Raw genomic sequence first — 27,836 nt, forward strand, 5'->3', positions numbered from 1 at the left:
AGACTCGGGTGTCTGTGCCTCACCCCCCCTACCAGGAGACCAACTGTTTCTGTCGCCGCTGGTATTAACAAGAAATTCTTTCAAGAGACATACAAATGCTGTGAACTGAAGTGGAAAAACCAATAAGTTGCTTAGTTCAAAATATCTTCACTCAGCTCAACTGATCTGCCAAAATGTTGAGTAAATGAAGAACCATCTATGTAAAAAAAATTTTTTAAATAAGACTTGTTTAGAATGATTCTTTACATTTTTGCTGTATTGTTTTTTCTCTTGCTTTGGAACAAAGAGGGATATGATGCATCTTTTAATATCCGTTCTCATTTCTCATGCAGAATTTGGGACGTGCAGAAGTCTACACATGAGTGAGTTTCTTAATGGTGCTTAGAGATATTTTGTAATATCAAAATGATGTGTCCCAAAAGACAAATTCTAAAAATTCTGTTCATTTTTACCCCAACATACGTACAAATTTTTTCCTTATTTAGTGAAAATATTGGAGAACAATGAAGAGGAATATGCATGATTAAGTCTGCTGGCTACCGTCTTTGACTTGACAGATTGCTTGACTCATTTATATCAAAGTGTAGTTAGTTTTAAAAGAAATACTTTTACTTCCAACTTGGACTTATATTTGGGAAGTGAAGACAACATACCATCCTCACCGCAAACAAGGATGCTCCTGGGGAGAATGCCCCTGCTTTATAGGATTATAAAACACTTGATCTGGAAAGAACTACAGCAGTGGCTTCCTTCAGCCCCTCAATGACTCGAAGAAGACAAGGACAGAAGCTGACTGCTTCAGGTTTGCATAAAGAGGTGACCAGCCATTTCTGATTCCCCAGATCTTCCTGGGTTTAGCATGAAAATCTCATGTGCTAAGGAAGCCCTGAGTCTTAGGATGATTGAGTTTGCTAAAATTAGGTCTAGACTTCAGGTCTTGTGATTACTAACCCAGAAATGCTTGCCCACTCATCTTTGGGTTTTGGGGGGGTTGTTTGTTTATAATAAGAGTGTAGTTATTTTACTGCTAGAAGAATCTTTGCATATGTGTTTTAAGAACTAATTATGCATTCCTTATACATTTAAGTTTTGAAATTTAAAAATTAGTTTTAGTTTTGGTTTTTCAACAAATTTTTTAGAGAATTATTTCCAGATAAAACCCGCTTTAAATATTATTTAACTTCATTCTCTCTCCTGTCTCTTCTTCCTTTTTATTCTTGGAAAGAAGTATATTTGTGTTGTTATGCATGAATTAGAATGATAAATCAAATCAGTTAGACATTTCAAATAAACAAACAAAATGAATTTGAGAGGTTATAAGTGTTTGCAAGTGTCACCGTGGAGACAAGACAATGGATTGTCACCATGGATACTTGCATAAACACTCTGCTTGTGATCATTTTCATGTGAAATCAGATATGGAAGAGATCTAGGAAGGAGGATATATAAATGGAGCTGACATTGTGTGGCTGGAGATGACTTGTATAAAAAGATTGGGAGATACTAAAACAAGTTCTCTGTCTGTAATGCATCTGTGCTCACCATGGCTCCACACGTGAGCAAGAAAAACACTCGGGCAAAACCCCCAATTCAGAGGAAAGTACATTTCAGGGTGAATTTCATTTGAATGCCTATCAATAGTTATGTGTACACTGAAGCAGAAAGAGAGTGCAGTTTAGGTTCTGTATCTTTTAAGCATGCCTCTCTGACCACCCAAATATTCCATAAGCTGATGCACTTTACTTTCTTCCCTTTGCTTTTAGCTAGCTAATGGTGTGTTTCATTAGCTACCAAAATGTTACAGAGTTGAAGGTGATACCCAATCTAGTCTTCCAGTCCTTTATTCACTTCAGCCATCTGTCACTTTTGTTATATCGAATTCTATAGGGTTATGATGTTATAATGATGATAGCCAGTTTTTATTAAGTGCTTATCACATTGCAGAGGCTGTGATAACATATTAGGAATATTATATTATTTGAAGCTGAACAACTCTTATAGAGAAATGCAAACATTATCTCCATCCTACCAACAAAGAAATTGAGGCACAGAGAAGTGAAATACATTGCCCAAGGTCACCCAGACAATGGTAAAGCCAGGAATCAAATCAGGCAGTCTAATGGCAGAGCCCACATTCTTCAGTTCTATACTCTCATGAGAAGATCAAGTTCTTGTCTCTGGTGTGCTTCAAACATAAATGAGGAAATAGAGATAGTGATGAATATTAATACTAGGGCAACAATATGTGTTTCTAGTATCCATATTTTAGTTAGTATTTAATTTTAGGTTACTGTCAAAATGAAACCTGTACTCCTATCTTTTCCTCCTCTACAGATGCTATATCATTGAGAGTCTTAGCTGCAAAAAATAAATTTCATACTAAATAGCTAAAAAGAAAGGGAAGAAATTGAAGTGTATCCATTAGCTTATGGACTATCTGGGCTGTCAGAGAGGCATGCTTAAAAGATACAGAACCCAAACAGCACTCCCTTTCTACTTCAGTGTACACATAACTATTGATAGGCATTCAAATGAAATTCATCCTGAAATGTACCTTCCAGCTTATAGGTGATTTGACTCAAGGGTTAGAGGCATTTGAAATAACCCTGGATATTCCCTATAAACTTTGTATCCTCTCAGAACACCTCTGGACAGCATCCAATGGTCAAGCTGTTCTATTGAGTACATAACTTTGGATGAGGGATTCCCAGGATTCCAAGAAGCTTTGTGTTGAGACAACAAACCTTTCTTGAGAAGGAGTGATAGGATGGGCAACCATGCCCAACAGTAGACATCAACAAATTTATTGTAAGCTTATAGAATGGCTATATCAATAATATTAGATATTATTTAAATAAAATCTGTGGAAGATTCCATTACAAATCACTGACACATGGGGAGTCAACTTTGTTTTGGTACTAATGAGTACTCAGCATACAGCAGGGTATACACAATCATGTTTTTTAAGGGAAAGTAAAAGGCAGCGTAAAACTCACTGGATTCAGCTCAGGACAGGACTAAGTTGTTATAAATATTGAGTTAGAAAATACAAGTGTAGTGCCTAGCACTGAGCAGACACACAATACCTGGCACTTCATTTCCTCCATCACATCTAATCTGATGGCTCCTTTGGGCATGAATAGAATTTCAAGCTGGGCTTGTCTAAGCCAGATTGGAAGCAGGATCCTGTCAGATATATAAAGGTAATTCTGGATTTTTGCTCCCTTTGATGGAAATTTCACAGCAAAATATGTAACCTACCTCTATCTATCAAATATGTAAAATTTCATGGCATGATTTTTAATATCCTATACACAAAACTTCATCGCATATTCTAATTTTAATTTTTTCTTAAAAACCCTTTATTTCACTGTGTTTTATGAATCTTTTGGTTCTTAAATCCTTTTTTGAAAAAGTGGCCTGACCATTTGGATGCTCCTATAATGCCTGACAATTACTCTGATGCCCTGGATCCCCTTCTAATCTCTATACCTGCAGGGTCTATACCTGAGGCTCCTTCAAAATTATTCCCAATTTGTCTTAGTTTTAAGCTGACTCTGGTATTTCTTTTTTCTTCAGTCCAATCTATCTGCCTTTATTTTTTAGATTTCTCATAATTTCTAGTCCCTAAGTGTTTTAGTCCACTTTTCTGCTGCTGTGACCAAAAGACCCAACAAGAACAATTTTAAAGGAGGAAAAGTTTTTTGGTGTTCACAGTTTAAGACGTCTCAGTCCATGGACAGTCAACTCCATTACTCTGGGCCTGAGGTGAGGGAGAACAACATGGCAGATGAGTGTGGTAGAGGAAAGCCTAGCTCAAGACATGACAATCAGAAAGCAGAAAAAGCTCCATTCACCAGGAATAAAATATTAACCCCACAACATGCCCTCAGTGACCCATCTCCTCCAGCCACACCCTATCTATTTAAAATTAACCACCCAGTTAATCCATGTCAGTGGACCAATGCACTAATTAAGTTAAGGCTTTCATGACCCAATCATTTCACCTCTAAATTGTTTTGCTTTGTCTCACACATGAGCATTTGGGGGACACGTCCTATCTTAACCACAACTCTGAGAGTCTCCCATGCTGATTTCCAGCACTGAGTTTCTTTTATTCACTTTCTATTTCCTTTTGCTCTGGAGATGGGAAGAGAATCAGAAATGTGCTCAGTCTGCCATCTTTTCACATATTCCCTACTCCCTACCTCAGTGTAGATTTGTTTACCTACAGTCTTCTGAACAGATATATGCAAATTTCAGAGAAGCCTCAACTCAGAGTCCAAAAGCAAGTCACTTTGCCCTGTGTGTGTGTTCTTCTATGTAACCCAGAAAAAAATATCTGCTGCATCCTTACCCTTTTCCCTCTTTCATCTCTCTCACTCGATAAATGTCCAATTTCTAGTTATTTGACGTCCTAAATATTCAAATTCATCCACCTTTGTCATCTCTTCATTGCTATAGCATGAGACAATCCATCTACTATGTGCATGTGCTTTTGGAGACACTAAACAAAATGTTATCTAACAAATACTACTGTGTTTACAATGATCCAGGAACACTTCTGAAAGCCTATGAGACTCCAAGATTCAGCTCAGATCTTTTTGGAAACCCTTCTGAATTTTTCAGGCTGAGCTAAACCCAACACATCCTGTATAGATCATGCTCCCAGCATAGAGTATGGTGTTCTGATCTCCAATGTCATGAACAATCAATAAGACTTCATTAAAGCTACACTAGTCAGGTAGAGAATTTTACAGAAGACTTTGAAAAAGTATATAGAGAACATGTGGTTGATTCTTCCATAGAACTGTAGCTTCCAGAGGCCTACTCTTTCTGTCCTTTCAACAGTATTCAGCACTGAATAGGTACTTTGTAAATGTTGACAGGTCATTCTGTTGCTTAAAATCCTTTGAAGAGTTACCACTACTAAAGAGTTACTTTAAAGAGTTACCACTACCCTAGGTCATCCATATTCCTTAGGATGGCACACAAGCCTCCAACCTGTCCTTCTGGCTTCATCTTCCCCAGTCCTGGGTGTATTTCTTTTGCCCTAGCCACACTCAACTATTTCTTATGCTTCCAAAATAATGTTCCCTATAATTTCTCAAGGTTTGATATTAAATGCTCTATCTGGGACTTTAATAAAGTCTTATTTATTGTTCATGATATTGGGGCTCAGAACACTACACCTCAAAGAATAGCACTTTAGTATGCTGAGTATTTTGACCTAGAGATATTGGGAGTCCTCAGGAAAAAGATCTCTCTGATTTCCTCCTGTCTTCCTGTCGCCTGCCAGTCTTTCTCCCCCTGAAGCAATTCATAGAAATCAGAATTCCCCTGCCTAAAGGTGGGACATAGAAATTAAAACCTCTTTTCTGCAAAACCAAGCTATAAAAATCCAGAGAGGTGACTCTCTTCCTTGTCATTTCTGTCTTGAAGACTCCCCTACAGGGGGGTCCTGACTTATACCCAGGAGGAAGGAGTGTTCTATAGAAAAGCCAAGAAAAACCAGACCAGAAAGAACTTGGTGAGTTTCCTGCCCCCTTACCTTTACTCAGTATATCACACTCTTTTGTCCAATAACATTTCTACATGGCTATACATTTTTCATCTATCCTAAGCATAAAAATATATAGTTTCCCTTGGGTCTTTAGATCTTCACTTCTGAAATCCCCACATCAAGAAAAACTGATTAATTAAATTCATTAAGCTTTCCTCTTGTTATTCTATTCTTTGTTATAGGGACGTTGGCCATGAACCGCCTGATATTTGAGGAAAGGTATCAAACCTTCTACCCCTCCAGTGATCCAACTCAAAGATCACATATTATCACGTCACATGCTTCCCATGGATAGGACTTTTATATCCCAGAATTGCCTAAATTCATTTATCATATTATATTGTAATGATTTATTTAAGTGTCTCAATCTTTCTCCCAACTCACCCCATGGGCTTCGAAGTCTTTGAGCAAAAGCATTATATTTTACTCATCTTTGAATTGTCTCTACTTTTATATGTCATATATCTCAGCTCCTAGAATACAGCAGATTATCAAGTAAAGTTTAATATAATTAATGTATGAGTGAATAGATTGGTGTACCCCTATATACTGTACTATGTAGGATAGCTACAGAAACATCAAACATCAGTTTGTTTGAAATTCCTACGAAGATAGGATTTAGAATCTATTTGGGTGTGTGTGTGTGTGTGTGTGTGTGTGTGTGTGTTGGGGATTGAACTCATGGCACTCGACCACTGAGGCACATCCTCAACCCTATTTTGTATTTTATTTAGAGACAGGGTCTTGCTGAGTTGCTTAGCACCTCGTTTTGCTGAGGCTGGCTTTGAACTTGCTATTCTCCTGCCTCAGCCTCCCAAGATGCTGGGATTACTGGTGTGAGCCACCGTGCCCAGCCACAGGATCTAATTTTAAGCTAAATTAGGAATCTTTATTTTCCAGTGCCTCATATAAATAGCCACACTTGGTTTATTGGCCGGCCACCCACTCTTCATTTCTGTTCCATTTTAATATAAAATATTTTTTACCCTTAGAATATTGTCCCCCCATTTCTAGTATAACTATGCCATTATGATCATCTACTTATTATCTCTTACACAGTTTATACATAAGACAGTTTCTTGAAGGCAAATTTCTGTTATCCAATTCCAAATGCCTCTAGGTGGTTGCTGGAAAAACACATGAATTTTAGACCATCTCAAGGCTATATGTTGGTAAAATGTTTGCTGCACCATGAAAAATAGTAATAATCATCTGCAAAGAGACTTAAATAAAATGTAACCTATGTTTTCCCCAGGCCACATGAACCACAGGGCAAAAAAGAGGTCATATTAATAGGAATAAACTGTTTCTTTAGCTCTGAACCCCCACTTAATATTATAGGACCTCAAACCTTTTGTAAAATGTCCTATTCCATCCTCAGCTATTTTCAAAGGGCACTAAGAAATGTTTGAAATGTTTCAAAATAAGTCCTCACAGCATCCATGCAGCATACACCATTTTTCTCCTGGCCTCTCCTCATTTCTGCTGCTGAAGATGCATGGTTCTGCTGATCTAAGGGCATCTATGCCACCTTCCTTTGCTGCTCGTGCTACTGGAAAATCCTAAGCATTGACCTAGCTTTGTCGTATATTCATATGTGAAAATAGGAAAATTATGTCCAATTCATTCTACTGTCTTTCCCATTCCCATTCTCCCTCCCTTCCCCTCCATTTCCCCCATCCAATCTGGTGACCTTCCATCCCCCCACCCCCGCCAATTGTGAGTCAGCATCCACATGTCAGAGAGAACATTTGGCTTTGTTTTTTGGGGATTGGTTTATTTCATCTAGCATGATATGGATTTCTCATGTCAACCTCTTTATGGATTCAAAGCTGGGATGTGGAACAGGAGCAGATGGTTGAATTGCTTGTGCTACCCACACTGGCGTGGGACAGGACAATGTATGGAGGATTTATGTTTCATTCTCAATATGGTGGATGTATTTCCCTTCCCCACACTGAAAAGGCCACCACTTTTTGCTCCTATGTCTAACAGACTCTGTTGTGGGGCTAAAAGCAGAAGTTGCTGGGTAACTTGTAGGTAAACCCAGCCTCAAGTTTTTGGAAGCATAAGCTCAAGAAAGTAATTGCTCCACACAATCTGCAAAACGATAGGACTCCAAAATTTGGGAAAAACGGGACTGTATCAATTTGAGGAAAAGAAAGGCTTTGGTGTTTTCTTGAGACTAAAGAGAGGAGGGTTTGATTATCTAGCAGGGAATGGAGATTAGCTTGTTCACAACACTCTGAGACACATACATCCTGTATGAGAATGTCATGTGCCCTGGAAGATGGACCCAGAAGTACCTGCCATCCTTGGAGACATTCCTTACACCAAAACTACCTATTTCCAAGAGAGCATGATCATGATGAACCAAACACTAGGGTGTGCATTCCTGTATTCTGGGTTCATTAATCAACAGAGACTATAATTTAACCCTAGGGAAGTAGAGGTGGCACCCCAAAAGGAGACCTACTATGCATTTCCTGTCACTACAAGTAAGTATAAGCTTATTGAGAACTTTATTTTTCAAATACAATGTTTTTTAAATCCATGTGATTAATCCCAGCTACTTGGGAGGCTGAGGCAGGAGGATCACAATTTTGAGACCAGTCTCAGCAACTTAGCAAGACCCTGTGTCAAAATTAGAAAAATAAAAAGGACTGGAGATATAGCCAAGTGGTTAATTGCCTCTGGGTTCAATCTCCAGGATGTATAAAATACATATATACATGCATAAATACATACATAGATCATGTGTTGGTGGCTCACATTTATTCCTGCTCTGAAGACTGGAGCTGGAAGTAGAGCTTGAGTCCCATGAGTTTTAATCTTGTGTGGTTCTTGTGTAGCTTTCCGTTTCTAGGGTCAAGGATAGAAGTAGGAACAAGATCAATTACTTGAAGGAACAAGATTAATGACAACTTAATTCCTTATCTTCCTCCTTGGTTCATTATGTGTCCTGTTTTCTCACATGGATTTAACACTAGTTACTTTGGGGGTTATAAACCTCTTATTTTCAGGTACTCAGTCTATTCTGTGACATGGACCAGAGATAGGCTATGTCTCACAGAACTAGGCATGTCATAGACCTTTTGTCAGATCATCAGGTGACTGTGGAAATTCATATGCCAAGATATTTCTCTTTAATGCCTCAAATGTCATACCAGGGAAGAGCTCTCTTCTTGTTGGTGTTGTGGGAGTAGGAATTATTGTGTATTGGCATTCACCATGATTCTCCCTGTATCTGAGGCTGGTTACAGATTTATATGCCAGAACCAAGTCTCCAAGGGAAACTCAAGGTGTTACAGCCAGCGATACTGATGATTTAGTGGATAATGTTCTTTTTACTGAACTTCAAATGAAACCAGAGAGTTATGAAGAACCATCCTTCAGCTGAGTCATAAAGACAAGTTCCTGCCCTCTTGTGGTTAAAAATTCATGAAGAATTTTCCAAAAGGCTGTTGAAAATCAGGCTTCTTTACATTCTTTCCATGTCCCTACTTAAATGATATGTATATGATTAAATACCTTTAGAGGTCTTCATTTTTGCCAGTGAACTGCAAACTGATGTTTCTGGTTAAATGAGAATGAAGTTAGACCTAATTACCATTGAGTTAAGCTAAAGAAAAATATGGAGAACCAAACAACAAAACAAACTGTAAATACCACTTACCTTTATTGGGCTTTGCTGCAAAGGTTGGAAGTATAAAAACTGGCATACCAAGATTTTCTTCCTGAGCTGGATAAACCTGACTGCCAACATGGGGCTGGCAACAGTTGCTGCTTCTTCGGTTTAACCATAACTCCTCAGACAGGGATCTTTGGTCCTGGAGTGGAAGAAAGAGGGAGGAGGGTTGGAAATTTGATAACAATGTCAATAAAAACGGGTCTGTGTCTCATAATTGTCCCACCTGCCATAGGTTGCAGATGCCTGCATTAGTACCCTCAAAAGTGGTTTTCAAATAGCAATTTTTGCCACTCACAGTATTCTCAGAGATGCTTTATTTTTGTTATTATAGACTTGTCAAAAGTCACTAGACTATTTCCTTCTGTGATGACCATATCATTGGAAGAAAGGCAGGGATCTTGATGAACTATCTCAGAATTGTCAACATCATATAGGGAGGGAAACATGCTTCCTTCTATGCTTTTAGGTTATTTGGTATAAGAATTAACTCAACATTAGGAAGATTAATAGGAGCAGTTTTAATTACATGGGTACACAGGAGAACACAGAAACACATGAGACTCTGGGGAGCAGCCAGATGATGGAGATATTCCTCATCCTGCACTAGAGAGCTATGGAAGAATACAGATTTGGGACTCTGGGTTATGGAGGGTGGAAAATTATGGAAAGGGAAAGGAAATGCATAGTGAATGAAGTTTGCCTCATTATGCATATGGAAATCTCTCTAGTGAGAAAACTCTGACCAGCCCTCTTCCTTGTTCAGATATCTTTACTAATGAAAATTTCCTTTATAAATAACACATTTCCTTTGCAAAGGATTTTGGGGGAATTTATACTTTATTTTAGGTAATTGAATGGAGATTTAGAGCTTTTTCTGCATGGGCTGGTTCTCAATTTCTTTTAGCTCACAATAATTACTGTGCCAAAGTGGCATATTTTGGGTGACATGTTCTGAACCCCTTACTGCCCTCTTGCAATTAATAATTCATGTTGTTTTCAAAAAGCTCTTAACACCCCAAATTGGAACCCATGTTTATTAGCACCCTGACCTTGGTCTCAAGGCATCTACCTGTGGGGTCCTGTGGAGATAGTGACTGTGTTCCTGCCCACTTAACTTTCTGATTCAACACACACACACACACACACACACTTCCAATTTTATGTTCATTTTTACATTAGAATATTCAAATTTAAAGAGGCTAAATAACTTATTAAAGTCATACAGCTAGAAAGTGGCAGAGGTGGTATTCAAATCTAGGTGGTTTAACTTCCAAATTCAACTCTCTCAGCCTCACTCAAAAGAAAGCATTTTAAGCTTACTTAGAACACACAGAGGGAGGCAGGTGTCATCCTGGGCTTAGGAGGCCAAGGAAGCTGTACAGTCATATCAAATTAATTAGTGCAACTTCCTCTCCACCTGGGGTTCTGTCCACACTCACCTCTCCAGGCAACCATTGATACGGCCTTATACTGGACCCCTCCTGTTTTCATTTATACCTCCCCTGAGACCAGAGGAAAGCATTACAAGTCTGATTTCCTGTGAGCAACATCCCCACAGGAGAGAAGCAGCCTGTAGGAGAATAGTGCAAATGGTCCACATGTTTCACAAGATGTGGGGACAAAGACAGATGCTCTCCCCTAACAGTTTGTTTTTCTTGGATGTGATAAGACAAGATCATATTACTATACAGAAGCAGCTTTTATAACTCCATCAAATATGTATTATACTTTCAAATTTGCCTAACATGACATTTTCTAAGATTTTTTTCCATTAAAATCAAGAATTATAATATTTATGATATTAGCTAACAGCATGTGTACTGCTGACCCAAAAATGATTTCTAGTACTAAAAGGTAAGCAAAGTAAGTCAATCCCAAAAAACCAAAGACCAACTGTATTCTCTGACAAGTGGGTGCTGATCCATAATGGGGGAAGCATGGGAAAAAATGGAGGAATGTTGATCAGGCAAAGGGGAGGGGAGGTGGGCGTACGGAGACAGGAAAGACGGTGGAATGAGATGGACATGATTACCCTAGGTATGTGTGTGACTGCACATATGGTGTGACACTACATCGTGTACAACCATAGAAATAAAGTTGTGCTGCAATTGTGTACAAAGACTCGAAATGCATTCTGCTCTCATATATACCTGATTTAAATAAATAGATAATTTTTTTAAAAAGGCTCTTGTGATGAAAATTAGGTTGGACAAAGCACCACACCCATGGTCATGAGTAACATCTCACCCTGTCAGCTCCTGGGTTGAGTTTTAGTTCTCTACATAACCCATCTTGTGTCTCTGTTTCTTCCTGGAAGGTGTGGGTCTTGGGAATGAATCCAAGAATCTGTAACAGAATAAATGGCATATACCTGATGAATGTAGCTGCTCCTGACATTGAGATGATGCTCTTGATCCTCCTGATCTATTTGGTGACATTTTATTTGGCAGGTTTAAAAGAGTGAAATAGAGAGAGCTGTCTGGGCTTAGCAGGAAAGTCTTGCCTCTTTATTATTCCTGTGTTCTCAGGTGGCGTCATGATTCATAATTCATTTTGAACTGAGTATCGGTGGCTCTTATCAAACAAATCATGTTAATTTCATAAAGTTGAGTCAAGTAAGGATAACAGCAAAAGATTCAGAGAAACTTTCATTTGGAGTAATACATTTATAGATGGTTGAGGGCCTCCAGGAAATAATGTCTGTCTGTTGTGTTGTTTTCTGGAATAAACTATGCTTGTCAGCTTCAGAGCTATTAGGGTTTTTTCTTCACCCTTTATTTGTTTACCATCTTTATTGACGTATAATTGACAAATGAAACTTGTAGGTTGAACATGTTTTCAGATTTCTATTGTGCTTTAAAAATTAAGCAATGAAACAGATTGTTATAGTATTTTTCAGATCTATTTAAGGCATTATTCAGCTGCTTACAAATACTTTTTGGAGGTTTTAGCATTCGTTTTAAACCATATTGATTCATTCTACAAGTATTTGCACACTTCCACCCATGGGTCTACCCTGTGCTACTGTTGAAGCATCAGTGGTAAATACAATGGTGCTGTCTCCACTTGCAGTGGGCATCACTATTTAATGAGAAAGAGAAAATAAACATAATAAATACTTTGAAACATTCTATGAAGAGTAATAACAATGCTGAAGATAGAATGGCATGTGCTATTTATACAGGAGGATCGTGGAAGGTGTCTCTGAGGGGCAGAGGTCAAAGGATGAGAAGCATGAGAAGCCATGCAAGTAAATAAGCAGAGGAAACCAGACGTGAAAATGCCCTACAGACAGGAATTGTCTTCCACTGAGATCCTGCAGAGATAGATTGGCAGTGGATACTGGGAACTGACACTTGAAATACTGGAGTGAAGATTTCAAGTAGGCAACTGAATAATCTCGAGTCCAGAAATAAGGTCAATGGGAGATACAAAGTAAGAACTGTCAGGGTGTAGATAAACAGTTTAAGACAATACAGTGGACAGAATTGCCCAGCAAGAGAGTACAGAGAAAAGAGAAACTATTCAGTATAGAAGAAAGAGCCACAAAAGAGTCAACCAAGAAAGGGGAAAACTGGAGAAATGGCTTATCAGAAATGCCAAAGTGGGAGGGAAGAGAATTACTGCCTAAGAATGTAAAATGATAAGTGCATGTATTTCTCCCCTTTCTATACCAAGACTACAGTAAATGATGGCAAATAAAAAATTTTCAAAATTCATAAAACCACCACAACAAAGTCACCAGGAGAAGAACCAAGGTCAGTGGCTTTGTGTCAATGATTTCAGGAGATGGAAAGCAGATGGAAGTGACTGTGATAGAGGAAGCCACAGCTCAGAGAACACGAAGGGGAAACAGACTTCAGGAGATCCCCAGCCTGCACTGCAGGCTGCACTGGAGCATCCCAGGATATGCCAGGTGTGAGAGGAGAGAAATAATACTCAGGGCTGAAACAGGGTAACTGAGTCCAAAAAAAATATGTTTAACTGTTGCTATTCCTCCATACTGATCCTTGCCTTCTGAATTTCTGTTACACATACCACAAAAGTCTCCTCTAGGGAAATTGAAGACCTACATTCTCTACCTTCTAAAGACTTATGAGTATAAATAATGTCTATTCCTAAGAAGCATTTTAATGTAAAATTTGTGAATTAACAAAGAATCTGGGAGATTAAAACTACTTTTCATTCATTTACCTGAAAATGCCATAATTTATATCATGCTAAGTGAAGTAAGCCAATCCCCCAAAAAACAAAGGCCAAATGTTCTCTTTGATAAGTGAATGCTGATCCATAATGGGAGGTGGGACATGGGAAAAATGGAGGAAATTTGATAGGGCAAAGGGGAGCAAGGGAAGGGGAGGAGGCATGGGGGCAGGAAAGATAGTGGAATGAGATGGATGAGATCATTATCCTAGTTACATGTATGATTGCACATATGGTGCAACACTACATTGTGTACGACCAGAGAAATGAAAAGTTATGCTGAAATTGTGTACAATGAACCAAAATGCATTCTGCTATACCTAATTAGAATAAATTAATTAATTTATTTTAAAAAATTTTAAAGTACTTCCCAAGTAATAATGGCATAATATAACTTTCCAAAGCCACATTATGCACTGAGTGATAATGGATAGGCACTGGTGGTTATAAGTAACTCTCTATTAATCAGTGTGAGTACCAAGCATTACCAGTAGGCAAATGATTCTGTTCTACCATGCTTTGTTTAAAAAAACAAAATGACAAATTTCATTTAAGAATGTCATTGCTGACATAGTAAAAATTGTTGATATTATTAAGTTTGGCCCTTGAGTACATGTTTTTTTAAATATTTTTTGTCAAAGAAAGAAGTGTGGTATCAAATCAGCTCTTGATCTCACCTAATAAGCAAGGAAAATAATACCAGAGGAAATTTTTTGTTGTACATAAAAGGAATAAAAAGTGCCGCAAGTGGAAAACAAGAGCTTAGAAATAGAAATATTATTTCTAATTTAAATTTCATTAAATATAATTGGTTGTTAGAAGTAAAAATGTTACAATATATCCACTGAAACTCATCACTGTGTACAATTAACACATGTTAATAAAAAATTTCTCCCCCAAAAAGAAGTGTGCACAATCTTCTGTTTACACAAATAGCTAGGCATTTTTGGAGATAAGTAATTGTGCAATTGTTTGAGATATGAGCTGAATTAAGATGTTTTTGTTATTGCATAAATTATAGTTATTCAAACTTGGAGTTTTAGCAGACATTTCCTAAAAATGAATTAAACAAACTTGGGTCAATGAAAACAACTGACAGTATTTATTGCTAATGATAAAACACAAACTCTCAAGCAGAAATTAGAATGTGGAATGCATTTCACCACTATGAATTGAAAGATTTCCACTACTAAAAGACTTTTCTGGTGAGATCAATAATAATGTTATCAAATATTATCTTCTGATGTTGTAAAATGAAATACATCAACGTTTCAAAGATCTATACTACACATTGAACCAACATTTTCTAAATAACCAATGCATGAAGTTACAAAATCATATATAAGCAAAAGCTATTCAAAGTATGAGATAGATCAATAGATTTTAATGCAACATTTTCTGAATAACTAATGCGCAATGTTACTAAATTGTACATAAGCTATTCAAACTATGAGCTAGATCAATAGATTTTAATGCAAAAGAGTATGAAAACAGCAATGATATACATATAAGATTCTGCATCTCAATTAACCTTTAAGAAATTGTTTTGATGAAGTAGAAAACTATCCACAACAGACTTTGTTTTCTCTTCAGAGAACAATATTTACAAAGTTACAATAGCATCAGCACTTCATTAATTTGTAATTTTTAGGATCAATTTATAGGCCTAATTATTGTTACAGAACAAATGGCAAATACCATCAACCATGTCCATTCAGTAAGGCAAACACAGAATGCAGAAAGTGAGAGATAGAAAAGGGAAAGAAATGAAATATAAGACAAAAGAAATAATTTTCTCATTTTAGAAAAAGTTAAAAGATATTACCTATAGATGATGGAATAAAAACATGAAAATGTTAGCATTTTAGCAAATATTATGCAAAGTAACAATTAATATAGTAAATACACTTGTATTGAGAGAAAGATATAACACCTATAACACAAAGGAAAAATGAGAATAACATTAGATAAGAAAGCTAAGTTCTTATTTATCATAAGAGAAACCAAGGATAAAAATCAAGATTTTTTTATATTGCTAAGAAACATTAGAAATTTAGAAATTATTGCCTCTGGGGTAATGAAGAAAGGACATTTGGACATGGTAGTATGTATTTCCAGATAAAATACAGATGACCCAGCTAAATTGAATTTTAGATAAAAATAAACACTTTATAAATGTAAGTATGTTTCATTCAATTTTGGAACATACTTACATTTTTAAAGGGTTCATTGTTTATCTGAAATTCAAATTTGGCTGGGTGTTCTATGTTTTTGTTTGTCAAATCTGATAACTGAATTAACTGTTTTGTTATCATTGGCCTTTTGGTATGCTGAAACATTTTAATCATATGTTAAATAATTACATGATAAATTCTTTTTAAAAGGTGGGTGAGGGGAAAGAAGGAAGGGGTTGAGCCAAGGTATCCAACTTGGTGAGAGGTCAAGTATGAGGTTGTATATGTGCTTATTCTAAGGCTTGATGGCCACATGGAGATCAGCAATGGCTCAGACAAGAATAGCTTTAGTGAAGTGATGGGAACGCAAGCTGGATTCTAGAGGATGAATGAGTGAACAAAAAGTACAAAGGAAAAGTAATTATAGAATTGGAAGAAAGGAAAGTAGGACACAAATTTGAAGAAAATCCATGGATTTCAGACAATGCTTCTTTTGTCTATATCTACCATATATCTCAAAAGCATTTCTTTTTCAAGCAATCACATAAAATCTGTTCAGTATAATAAATAAGCAATTCTAATAAAAATATTTTGGGGTAATGACATAAGATATGTCCCCCTTCCAAAAAGCTGAGTAGGAAAGTGTCTGTCGTTTTGATCAAGGGATGTTTGTAACAATATGAGCACTTTTAAAGAAAGGAGGAAGTGAGTAAGAACATGATACAGTGATTCACTGTACCATTTAAGTTAGGTATGGGGCTAGAGGGATACTTCCAATCTCATTCTCATGAATAAAAGGAACTAATCCAATCTCTCTCTCCCATGAAGACCTGGAACTCTAACTTTCATATAATTTAAATCTACTCAGGGCTCAAAATAAGCACAAAATATACATTTGATCTTGGAGAAATACAAATGTGACTAAGACATAGAACCTGCTTCTAAAGTAGAGAAGCTTTCAATATACTTCCCAGAATAGTTAAACTTCTCCTTGCTACTGACTAGATCTTTGCTGAGCTCTGTCCTTTACACTCTTAACCCAACTCAGTTATCATACTTCACTTTCCCCAAAACCTCTTTTCACACAGAACTGGATTCAAACTGGCATATAAAAATACCAAAAGCTATAAAACCTTGTTTCTCTATTAAAATGTCCAAACATGCATTCGTTGTGTTGAAATAATATGCATGCCCTCCTGCCCCAACTTAAGCTTTCCAAATCTTCTCTGTTCCCCATCAGTTGTGTATGGTTGAAAAAGCCATCTCATTTCTATTGCTGGAGTCACATTTGTGTATGATGAGCTATTGCTGGCCTTAAAATGAAAACTTGCTATTAAATCACTTCAGTTATTCCATTTCTGTGAGAAGCACAGGAAGAATAGGAAAAAAATCCCTTGTGTTTTGAACACGTCTGATGAATGACTCAACATTTCCTTTTCCCAGAGGTCAACTCCATCTCATTTTGTTTTCCTTTGTGTTAAAATGGACTCTGCCCTCCCAGAAGCAGAAGGAAAAGTGAGTGATAGCAAAGGAGAACAACTTCTTTTTCCTTTCTTTTGGAAGCGCTCCTTTCAAGAGTAATCTGACTATCACTGAGTCCCTTGGATCATAATTCTTTCTCCCCGAGGCAAGGCTCAGCACATTTCTCCCTTCAAGATGTCTAATGTCTGTCTTTGCTGATGTTTTAGAGGAAGAGGGTTACATTGCACATCATATAGCAAAAACTTTTTCTACAACCATACTAATCATCTCAGGTCTTCTTATTAAATATCTATCTCCCTGTAGTAGCTTCCACTCCCCCAGCTCTACCTCCCACTTGACTTCCTTCTCAATTCCTCCAATAGGCAGTATGTTTCCATTCCCTCCCTTACTCTTCCAAAAACCCCAGTCAGGTCATACATCCTACACACAAGACAAACACTGGTTAAACAGTCAGCAAAAGAAAAACTGTTATGCAAACCAGAATCATCCAGTGTCTTTAAGGCCTTCTATGGAGTGGATTTTTTTCAATCACGTACACTTTAGCAAGAGCAGCATCAAGTTCTAGTCATGAATAGTTTGAACTGATAAAAGTACCAGCACATTTGAAACATCTGGGAAAACAGGCCAGTGAACTGTAACTGATACAGACATGAAACTATACAGGCACATAATGATGTGTTCCTTATATCATGCCTATTTATATAGGAGAATTATTTTATATTCCGAAGTTAAGAAAGGTAATTTATGGAACTTTTTTAAACCAATTTACTTTGAAAATCATTTAAAAGCATATAGATTAATTACAATAAACACTAGAACAGGAAAGTAAGTAACAAGAATTGCCTTAAAAGTGTAGGACAATCTTGTTAAACTTTGGAGCATTACTTAAATTCTGAATAGATAATATAGTCAAAATCAGTGGGAAAATTAAGAGATGTTCAAATTGCTATCAAATAGTTATGGGCTGACTAACCTAAATAATTTTTTTTTTGGTAACTTTGGTCTTTTAAATTCAAAAGGAACAGAAAATGTAATATTGAAACACTGGATTATCCATCATACATAAGACCTCCCATACCTTCCTCAACTACATAGTCTTCTGGCCATAAATGGAATGACTTTTGGAATACTATTTCTGTATCATAGCATATAGAAATACTAGGTTATTGCATTGTGTTTTGTAAAAAAAAATCTCAGGAAGTGAGAATCAAAAATTAATATCAAATGACTCATAAGAGTACTATTTTAATGGTTCTTCTGCTATCATGTCACCTAAAAGGAAGCTATTTATACTTGGTCAATATTGTAACAGCACATCTTCTGAATATTGTATGAAGTAAATAATAGAACTTTAATGATTTCACTAGTTCAACAACTACCATTTGCAGTTAAATCACATTCAGACTCTGTTCTCTCTTATTTGTATTTTCTCATAAAAATATCTATGAAGACAATCACCTGAAATGTCAAAATATCACCCTTTTTAAAATGCAGCAGTACTGACTCATGGTGCTCAAAACTGAGTAATATCTCAAGCGGCTGAGAAAACCAGCAAGACTTGCTGTCAGTCTTGGAATAAGACCCTTGTAACCTGTTCTAGCAGACTGTGCAACCCTCATCTCATGCTGATTATGTGAAAGTAAAAAGTACATATGGCAGCTTATATTGTGTTATTAGTGCATAAATATATAGAATATGTATCTTCTTAGTTAACCTCTTTATCATTGTGAAGTGACGCTACATTGTGAATGGCATTCAGTTCTATAACTCCATCTTGATGTTATATAGCTCTTCCAGTTTTCTTTTGACTAGTGTTAACATGCCTTTATATCCTTTATATCACTTTACATCACTTTATATCCTTTTGCTTTTAACTTGCTGGTATCTTTATATTAAAAATGAGATTCTTTTAGATAACACATAAGTTGGTATTCCTTTTTTGTATAATTGGACAATCTCTGCCTTGAATTGGAGTATTTACACCATTTAAATTTCATGTGATTATTAACATGGTTTAAATCTGTTGTCTTGCTTTCTACTCCATCCTTCTATTCTTTGTTCCTTTCTTACTTGCCTTATTACAGACTGAATATTTTTGTGATTTTATTTTTTCTTAGTCGTTGTCTCATTAGATATAGCTTTGTTATTATTTTAATAGCTATTTTAGGATTTATAGTATACATCTTTATCCAGTCACACTATATCTTCAAATACTTGTAGTATAAAAATCTTGCCTCAGTCTATTCTCATTTCTCCCTTCCTGAACTTCATGCTATTGTTGATATATAATTTATATACACATATATACTTCATGAAACATCACTTTTATTTCTTATTTTAAATAGTTAATTATTTTTAAGTTATGTCAATCCACATCATTGCTGCTTCTAGTGCTCTTTGTTCTGATGTGTAGATTTACATCTGCTGCCATTCTCCTGCCTGGGAGGCCTTCTTTAACATTTCCTGCTATACATGTCTGCTATTGATAGATTCTTTCAGATTTTGTATTTCTGAAAAACTATTTACTTCAGCTTCATTTTTATCTCCCAGTAGTTTTTATGAAAGACTTTATTTTTTTAATAGTTTAAAATTTACAGGAAAAAATATATATAGAGAGAGAGAAGATAGATAGTAGATAGATATTGTATTATATATGTACTATTATGTATATATTATGCATGTAAATTATATATCGCATGTAGTATTTAATGTTACCATAGATAATATATTATATATAGATTATATATAAAAAAATTCTTAAAAATAAAGCCATTAATAAAAATTACCCACATATACAGTACGAGTATTATGTATTCAGTATACAAAATATACACCTTACATGAGGTATGGTACATTTTTTTACAATTGATGAACTAATGTTGATACATTATTGTAAACTAAAATGCATAATTGGCTCAGATTACCTTAGATTTTACTTAATTATTGTAAACTAAAATGCATAATTGGCTCAGACTACCTTAGATTTTACTTAATATCTACATTCCATTTCATCCTATTCTGTATACCACGTAATTTTTGATTCTCAGGTTTTCATAGGCTCCTCTTAGTTGTGACAGTGCCTCAGCCTTTCCTTGTTTTTGATGCCTTTAACAATTTTAAGGCACGTAAGTCAGGTATGTGGTAGGACACTTGTCCACTGAAAATTTCCTCATATTTTTCTTAGATTATACTGGATTTACAGACTTTAGGGAGAAAGAACACAGTGCCCTTTTATCATATCATATCAAGAGCACACACTATTAATACATTTTATCATGTGTGTTATGATGTCGACCTTGATCTCCATTTTCAGTTTTTTCCATTATTTGACTACTCTTTTCCCCCCTTTTCCACATTGTGCACTTTGTCAGGAAGTCACAAAGCACAGAAATTACCTAAGGAGGGAGGAGTGATGTTCCATCTCCTGTAGGGTACAGTGTCTTACATAATTTACTTAGAATTTTGTGTATAAGAGAGTTGCCTTTAATTTCTCACTTATTAATTTGTTAAATTACTCAATTACATCATTATGAGCTCATTAATACTTACTTTATATGATAATCCACTGCCACTTTATTTACTTTGTTGCTCAAATTGTTTCATCTTTGACTAGAAACTTGACTTCTGTGCTCTTTATGTATTAACATGGTTGTTTTTATTTTTGTGCCCTTTCTTATTTCTGGCACTACAAGCTTCTAAAGTCTATGCTCATCTTGTGTAATTTCTTCCCTAGTTCTAGAAACTGTCATTATTTTAAGGAGCCCTGTTGCTTTGTACTGGAGAATGGGAGAATGGTGTTAGAAATCAAGATCTGAGTTGTTATTTTGTTTATGCCTTTCAGCTGACATAACAAAGAAATATATTTTTGTATGATGACATGTGTGTATATACATATATATAAAGATTTCTGTATGTAATCATCTGTAACTGTATTGAGTTAAATGTGAGTTCTTGGTTATGTCTCCAGCTCAAATCCATTGCCAACTGGATTATCCCAGTTTATTGCCCTTACTAACCTGTGTACTTCAATTCCAAATGTGAAAAACCTGGATCTCACCATTTGACATCCCATCAGTTAATTTTTAATCCCAGTGTACATGTATAGCAGTATAAGATTTGTTAATCTATTCCTATGTTGAAAAAAACATGTAGAGTAGAGGTAGTACTTATGTGTAGATTTTTTGTTTATTTGTATTTGACTTTAGTCTTAATAACTCCATTTTCAAAGGTACTTAAGTCAGAACCTTTTTCTTCACCCTTTTCAGTGAGGTAATTTCACATACACTTAGATTCTTTCATCAAAGTCTGCACTCTTTCTTGGAATCCCCTGAAATCCTAAATGATTTGCATATATTAATCTTTGTGTTGTACAGTTTTACAGGTTTGATGAAAATGTCATATCATTTATTTGGCATTTTAGTATCATACCAAACAGTTTCAATGCCCTAAAAGTTCTCTGTATTTTAGCTTTTTATCCCTCTTTTTTTCTCCAAAATCCATGGCAATCACTGAGTTCTTATCATCTGTATGGTTTTACCTTTTCCACAATGTCATAAAATTTGAATCATGTGGTATATAGCCATTTCAGACTGGTTTCTTTTACCTAGAAATATTACTTAAAGTTTCTCCATGTCATTTCATAGCTAGATGGGTTATTTCTGAGTTATACTGATGAATACTATTTCATTGTACACACATACCACAGTTTATTTGCTTATTTTATTAAAGGACATTTTGTCACCTCCACATTGGATCAGTCATGAATAAAGTTGCTACAGAATCATGTTCATGTTTTTGGTGAACGTGTTTAAAACTCAGTAGAATGAACACCTAGGAGTACAATTTCTTCATCACCTGTTAAAGCAAAACTATGTTTAGTAACATAGAAACTAAAACTGTCTTCCAAACCGAGGCTACGATTTTGCTCCCCACTGCTGCCCCCAGGATTCAGTAACAATTTGTGTTGCACTATATCCTCCTCATTTTTGGTATTGTCAATTTTTTAAAATTTTAGTCATTCTAATAGGAATAAAGGAGTGTCCAATGGCTGTTTTAATATGAAACTCTTTGAAGACAAAGGATATTGTGAATCTTTTCAAATGTTAATTTGCCACCTGTATATCGTCTCTGGTGTGATATCTTTTAATACAATATGGGATTATAACAGTTGCCAAGTATGTATATTTTAATTATGCATTGAAGAACTAGGCAAACCCAGGGTAGGTCCTTGAATCAACTTGGTCAACTACCAGACTTGAGCTAATACTCCAGCTACTAACTGCAACCATAAGCCTCCTATTTTGACTGATGGGCCACAATAGCATTTCAAGTCATTTTAGAGTGAACATCTAGTAATCCCCAAAAGATATGAATATTTCTTTTTTTTTCTCCAATATATGATTAACGAAGTCCTTTGGGAAAGACTTGGAGACATATTTATATTATGTACTTCCAATTCTCAATGAGACAATGAAATACAGATTTCCCTTCAGTTAAGAGATCTGGGGTCTGCAATATGACATTAGGTCTGGAAACTGAAATAAGGGTATGATTCTCCACCATTGTAATAAATATCAAGATTTTGACAACCAGAGATTGAAATTTTCTATCTTATGCATATCAACCAATATTTCAGTAGATTGCCCATCTATTTTGTTCCTAGAGACACCATGATCAATTAGCTGCCACCAGAGTTTCTGCAGAACAAGTCATTTTGGTTACCAGTACATTCTTCTTGTCTTTTGTACTCTATGTACCTTCTTTGTCTTTGGTCAAGAGCTGACCCTAGAAACTTCAGCTCTGGGTTTCCATTATCCTCACTAAAATTAGGGCATTCATTTTAATGGCAGAATCCCCTATAGCCTTATCTCATATACAAAGGGGAGCAACCATAGAGTTTTCAAGGATGCAGTTACTCCTATAATTCATTTATCAATGTTTCAGTAAAGGGAGTATCTTCTGGGTAGAGCTACCAGGTTAAGCAAAAAGTGAAACAAATAGCTAAAGATTCTTAATTCAATTTGAATTTCAGATACATTTTTAAATTATTATAAAAATTAAAAGTGTAATTAGTTAAACTTAAATTAGTATAAAATTTTAAGTGTTAGTGTATCTCTGCAATGGCCCTGAGTTTTCCCAGGCCAGAGCTAGTTCATGGAGGGCAGGGTAAGCAGGCAAGGAGCCGGGCTGGTGAGCAGGAGCTCTGTTGGAACATTGGCAAGCTGAGCTGGTCAGCAGGGAGCCACAGGCAAGCCCCAGCAAGTTTGAAGGTGAGCATCATGAGTGACCTACATGCTACCAGCTACTGCAAGAAAATTAAAGCCCCTTTCTCCTCATTTACTGAAGCATGCTCTTCTGGCAAGGAAGAACCTACTTTTAGCCTACCAGAGCCAGCTCCAATATTGCTAAAAAGACAATAAAAGGTAGATTACAGCTACAAGTCAATTGGCTTAATTATTGGTACAAATACAGATGGTAAAATTCTACTATGCTAGAACATGAACATACACATGGAATAGACCAAAACACCAGTATAGACTCAAGTGTGTTATGGCATTTGGCATATAATAAATCAGTCATTTCAAATAAGTGGGGGAAAAATGGATTATTCTAAAAGCAGTTTTGATAAAATTAAAGAGACATCTGCAAAAAATAAATTAAGACATTTACGTTATTTCTTAAACTAAGATTCTAGGTAGATCAAAATAAATAAACGGGAAATTTTTAAAATACAAAAATATAAAAAAGTATATGTATGTGTGTGCATGCACTAAATATTAGAGTGAAAACATATTTTTAGTTGTAATAGAAAATTTAGAACCTATTGATGAAAACTTTCTGACACTAAAAAAAAAATCCACAAAGAAAAATTTTGTGGTGGTGCACGTGGTGCACACGTGTAATCCCAGCCGCTCAGGAGGCTGAGGCAGGACGATCAAGAGTTCAAAGCCAGCCTTGGCAAAACCAAGGTGCTAAGCAACTCAGTGAGACCCTGTCTCTAAATAAAATACAAAATAGGGCTGGGGTGTGGCTCAGTGGGTTGAGTACCCCTGAGTTCAATCCCCAGTACCCCCCCCCCAAAAAAAAACCCAACAAAATCAAAAGAAAAATTGGCAAATGGAAAAAAATGTGCAAATTATACCACGGGTAAATGAGTTAAAAGACCAATAAATTATTCAATCATATCAAAATCACATTAACAAAACATTTCATTGTATAAAACAATGAATATGACTCTTTAATGTATGGGAAGTACTCGATCACTCATAATATGGAAAATACAAATTAAAATTACAATGTAATACATATTGTGGCCTTTCAAACTGAGCACTAAGAAAAAATGTTGAATAACAAATTGAGATAATAAGGAAGTGGGGAAACAAGAAATGTCATACATATTGTGTGGGAGTAAAAAAAAATGATATAACCTTAATCATAAGCAATTTTGCAAAGTTATCAAAATTACATGTACACATACTCTCAGAACCTACGCTTCTACAAATTTTACTATAAATGTACTTGCATAGATGTGCAATGACATATGACTAATGATACTTTTGCACTATTGTCTGTGTTATAAAAGTTTGAAACTGCTTTCAATTGCCAAAAAAATGAGATTGTTAAATTCAATAAAATATTATGAAGTTCATTTATTAAAACGAGGCAGCTCATTTAGAATATAGAATAATGTCTAATGGGGTTTAGGAGTCAATACCCTAAAATATTTTAAACTGAGGGAATTTGAAATAATCCCCAAAACAGGGAGGTTCTGCCATCATAACCCTGAAGCAAGTGAGAAGAGCCACATATGGGAAGTGCCTGCCTATAGCTAGAGGACAGAAGCTTTCTTATCTCTGAAGACATAAAGATGCCCAGAAAAACCTGATCAAGTAGACATTGCTAATTTGACCCCAGTTGATTACCGATACTTGGATCTTGATTTCCTTATGAAGGATTATAGTAAATCCATTTTTATTTTTTCCTTGTTAATCCATCTTTTGTCATAGGGACCTCAACTATGAACCTACAGTGGGTAGAAGGAAAGGTATTTTTCTCCTCCCACATGTCCAAGAAATATTTTAAGTGTAAAAAATCAAAGTGCATAAAGTTTGCTTAGTATCACACCATTATCATAAGTGTCATTATGAGTCCATAAGCTTGAGATTCCCTGGAAAGAGACCCAGAAACTTGGAATGGTGGTTTTATCCAAGGACATAAATTATTGACTTGGGGTGAAACATACTCATCATCATGTCTACCTTAAGATGTATTTTGAATTTTGTACCACATTACATGCATTACCTATACAAAAATGTAAGTATGCTTTATAGAAGAATTTTTTAAAGATTCCATTCTACTGAAACATCTGTTCACTGCTGCAATTGCTGACCACTGTTAATTAGATTTTGAGAAGAACAGATTTGCAAGGAGCCTCTCTTGACCAATTCTACTCTCTTCATTCAAGAATCTGGCAGAGAACATTGGTAAAGGTCACTTGAGCCTACGCAGACATCAGTGTCTAATCTGATCTGGAGATAGAGTGACGCATCTGTTTCTTGTGTTTCCCTGATCATGTCAGCAAGACTGTTGTCAGCAGTCTGTGAAGAGCATTCATCTTAGAAAGTGCTGCTTGAATTTCTGAGCTTTGATACATTTCATAAAGAGCACTGTCCTCAGGGCTGGGGCTATAGCTCAGTGGCTGAGCACTTGCTTAGCATGTGTGAGGCACTGGTTTGATCCTCAGTACCACATTAAAAAAAAAAAAAAAACATAAATCAATAAACAAAGATATTGTGTGTCCCTCTACAACCAAAAAAAAAAAAATTTAAAAGAGCACTGTCCTCTACATAATTATTTCATTAGGTTTTTTACCTCTAGTCTGAACAATGGTTGATATTCAGGAAAGACAACTTTCATTAATCCTACAGGGTGACAAAATATCATTGTTTTATAGAAACTAGGTGCAGGAAGGGAATCTTCTGATGGTATACCAACTATGTTTCATGGAGCACTTTCCTTCAGTATCTGTCTGTTTGCTTACTTTGGAGACACAACGGATGCCTCTCACAACATCAATTCCAGGGGAAACATTAACCGACAACAAGATCTTCCAATTGACTTTTTTTTTTTTAACTAGGCTATATTTCCAGAAACAATTTTCCAGAATAAGAATCTTATTCTATTTTTCACATTTTTTCTCTTTTGAAAAATAAACCCATCCTGATTGCTAGAAAATATTATCAATTAAAGAGGATTCATACACATTTAAAGAGCAAACAGACTTTCACCCAAATAACACTGCAACAAAAGTCCTTTGAGCTACCCCTACCTCTGAATCACTGGAGAATTCAAGAACACATCCATGAGCACTCTAATCTAAATGTCACCTCTTTTGAGAAGTATTTACCAAACAATCCAACTAACTCCCCTACTTCCTCTTAACTATTAAAAATGCATCATACAGAAAGGATTTTAAAAGTTACCATAATGAAATGGTAACTATTGGAGGTGACAAATATATTAATTAATTTGATCACCCTACAATGTCACATGCATCAATACATCAGATTGGGGCTGGGATTGTGGCTCAGTGGCAGAGCGCTCGCCTAGCGTGGGCAGGACCCGGGTTCGATTCTCAGCACCACATGAAAATCTACACCTAAAAAAATAAAAATAAAAAACCCCACAAGATTGCACCCCATAAATATGTGCTATTATAATTTAATCAAAATAAATAAAAATTAATAAAAATACACATCACATAATATTATAATTATTTATTTACACGCCCTTCTTCTTTCCTTCAAAGAAGGCCTGTGTAAATTTGATTCATCCACAAATTAGACTGTAAACGGCAAGAGTACAAATCAGCAAGTAAATGTGCTATTTAACATGATGCTTGGCTGACTATAATTACTCTGCAACCAAATGAATGAGGGAATAAATGAAATGGTATGAAACGCACTCCAAGGAAGCATTTTAAGTAGGTGAGCTCTGGATGAATTGGGTATGAGACACTGAAGATAGATTGCCTGATTTTTCTGGAGCTAACCAGCCAGGCTGAAGGGTGTGCAGAACAAGTCCTCAAAAAAGACTGAAATCTCCCCATGAGACAGGGCAGAAGGGAATACCTGCCTTCCCACAGAATAATTGGTGCTCAAATCAGTCTAGAAATCCTATATTCACTCTCCCTTTTAATGGGAAACCTCTCTGCCTGGATAGAATTTCAGCAGACATATTTCCAGCTGGCTTTGTTATCATGACCCAGATATAAATATCATGGTAGGAGCCCATGTGGTGGGAGCACAATTTATCCTAACTGAAAATAGAGGCAGAGAAGCATCAGCTCTAGTATCCCTGATACTAGAGTGAGGTTGCCATAGCAACCAGCTGAGTCACTAATGAAAAAAGAACAGTTGCACTATGACTAGGCTGACATTCTGTGACATTCTCTTGTTTTACTGTAGCTCTAATGATGTCTTCAGTAGGAATGACAGAGAGAAAAGGTTCTGACCTCTCTATTAAACCTGCAGCTGGCTTGACATGCTCTGTCGTTAGCTTAATGAATGTGAATTTCTATGTGCAAATTCTGCCTTGGAGAAAGCACTTTAGGAATTCGAATCATATATTAGACTTGTTGATTCTATTGTTTCTTTAATGTCATCCCTTCTTTTCCAAATTAAAATGGCAATGAAGCAGATGAGCCCAAAAAGCAAAACAGGAT

General features: G+C 35.9%; 1 long non-coding RNA gene across 3 annotated transcripts in view; it reads right to left on the reverse strand.

Annotated features, from left to right (window-relative positions):
- Positions 1 to 1,823: 1,823 nt before the first annotated feature.
- Positions 1,824 to 27,836, reverse strand: part of LOC125619072 — a 44,314-nt gene continuing 18,301 nt past the window's right edge. Inside the window, exons 2-6 of one of the 3 annotated variants that reach the window (XR_007350559.1) lie at positions 11,502 to 11,600; positions 9,240 to 9,393; positions 9,095 to 9,139; positions 8,336 to 8,425; positions 1,824 to 3,763 (exon numbers count right to left, since the gene is read on the reverse strand). This is a non-coding gene — a long non-coding RNA (uncharacterized LOC125619072). Of the gene's footprint in view, positions 3,764 to 8,207; positions 8,426 to 9,094; positions 9,140 to 9,239; positions 9,394 to 11,501; positions 11,601 to 27,836 lie in introns of those variants that run through there. The other 2 variants (XR_007350558.1, XR_007350557.1) reach the window with 2 other exon arrangements.

This window comes from Marmota marmota, unplaced genomic scaffold, assembly GCF_001458135.2.
Source record: "Marmota marmota marmota unplaced genomic scaffold, marMar, whole genome shotgun sequence".
NCBI lineage: Eukaryota > Metazoa > Chordata > Mammalia > Rodentia > Sciuridae > Marmota > Marmota marmota.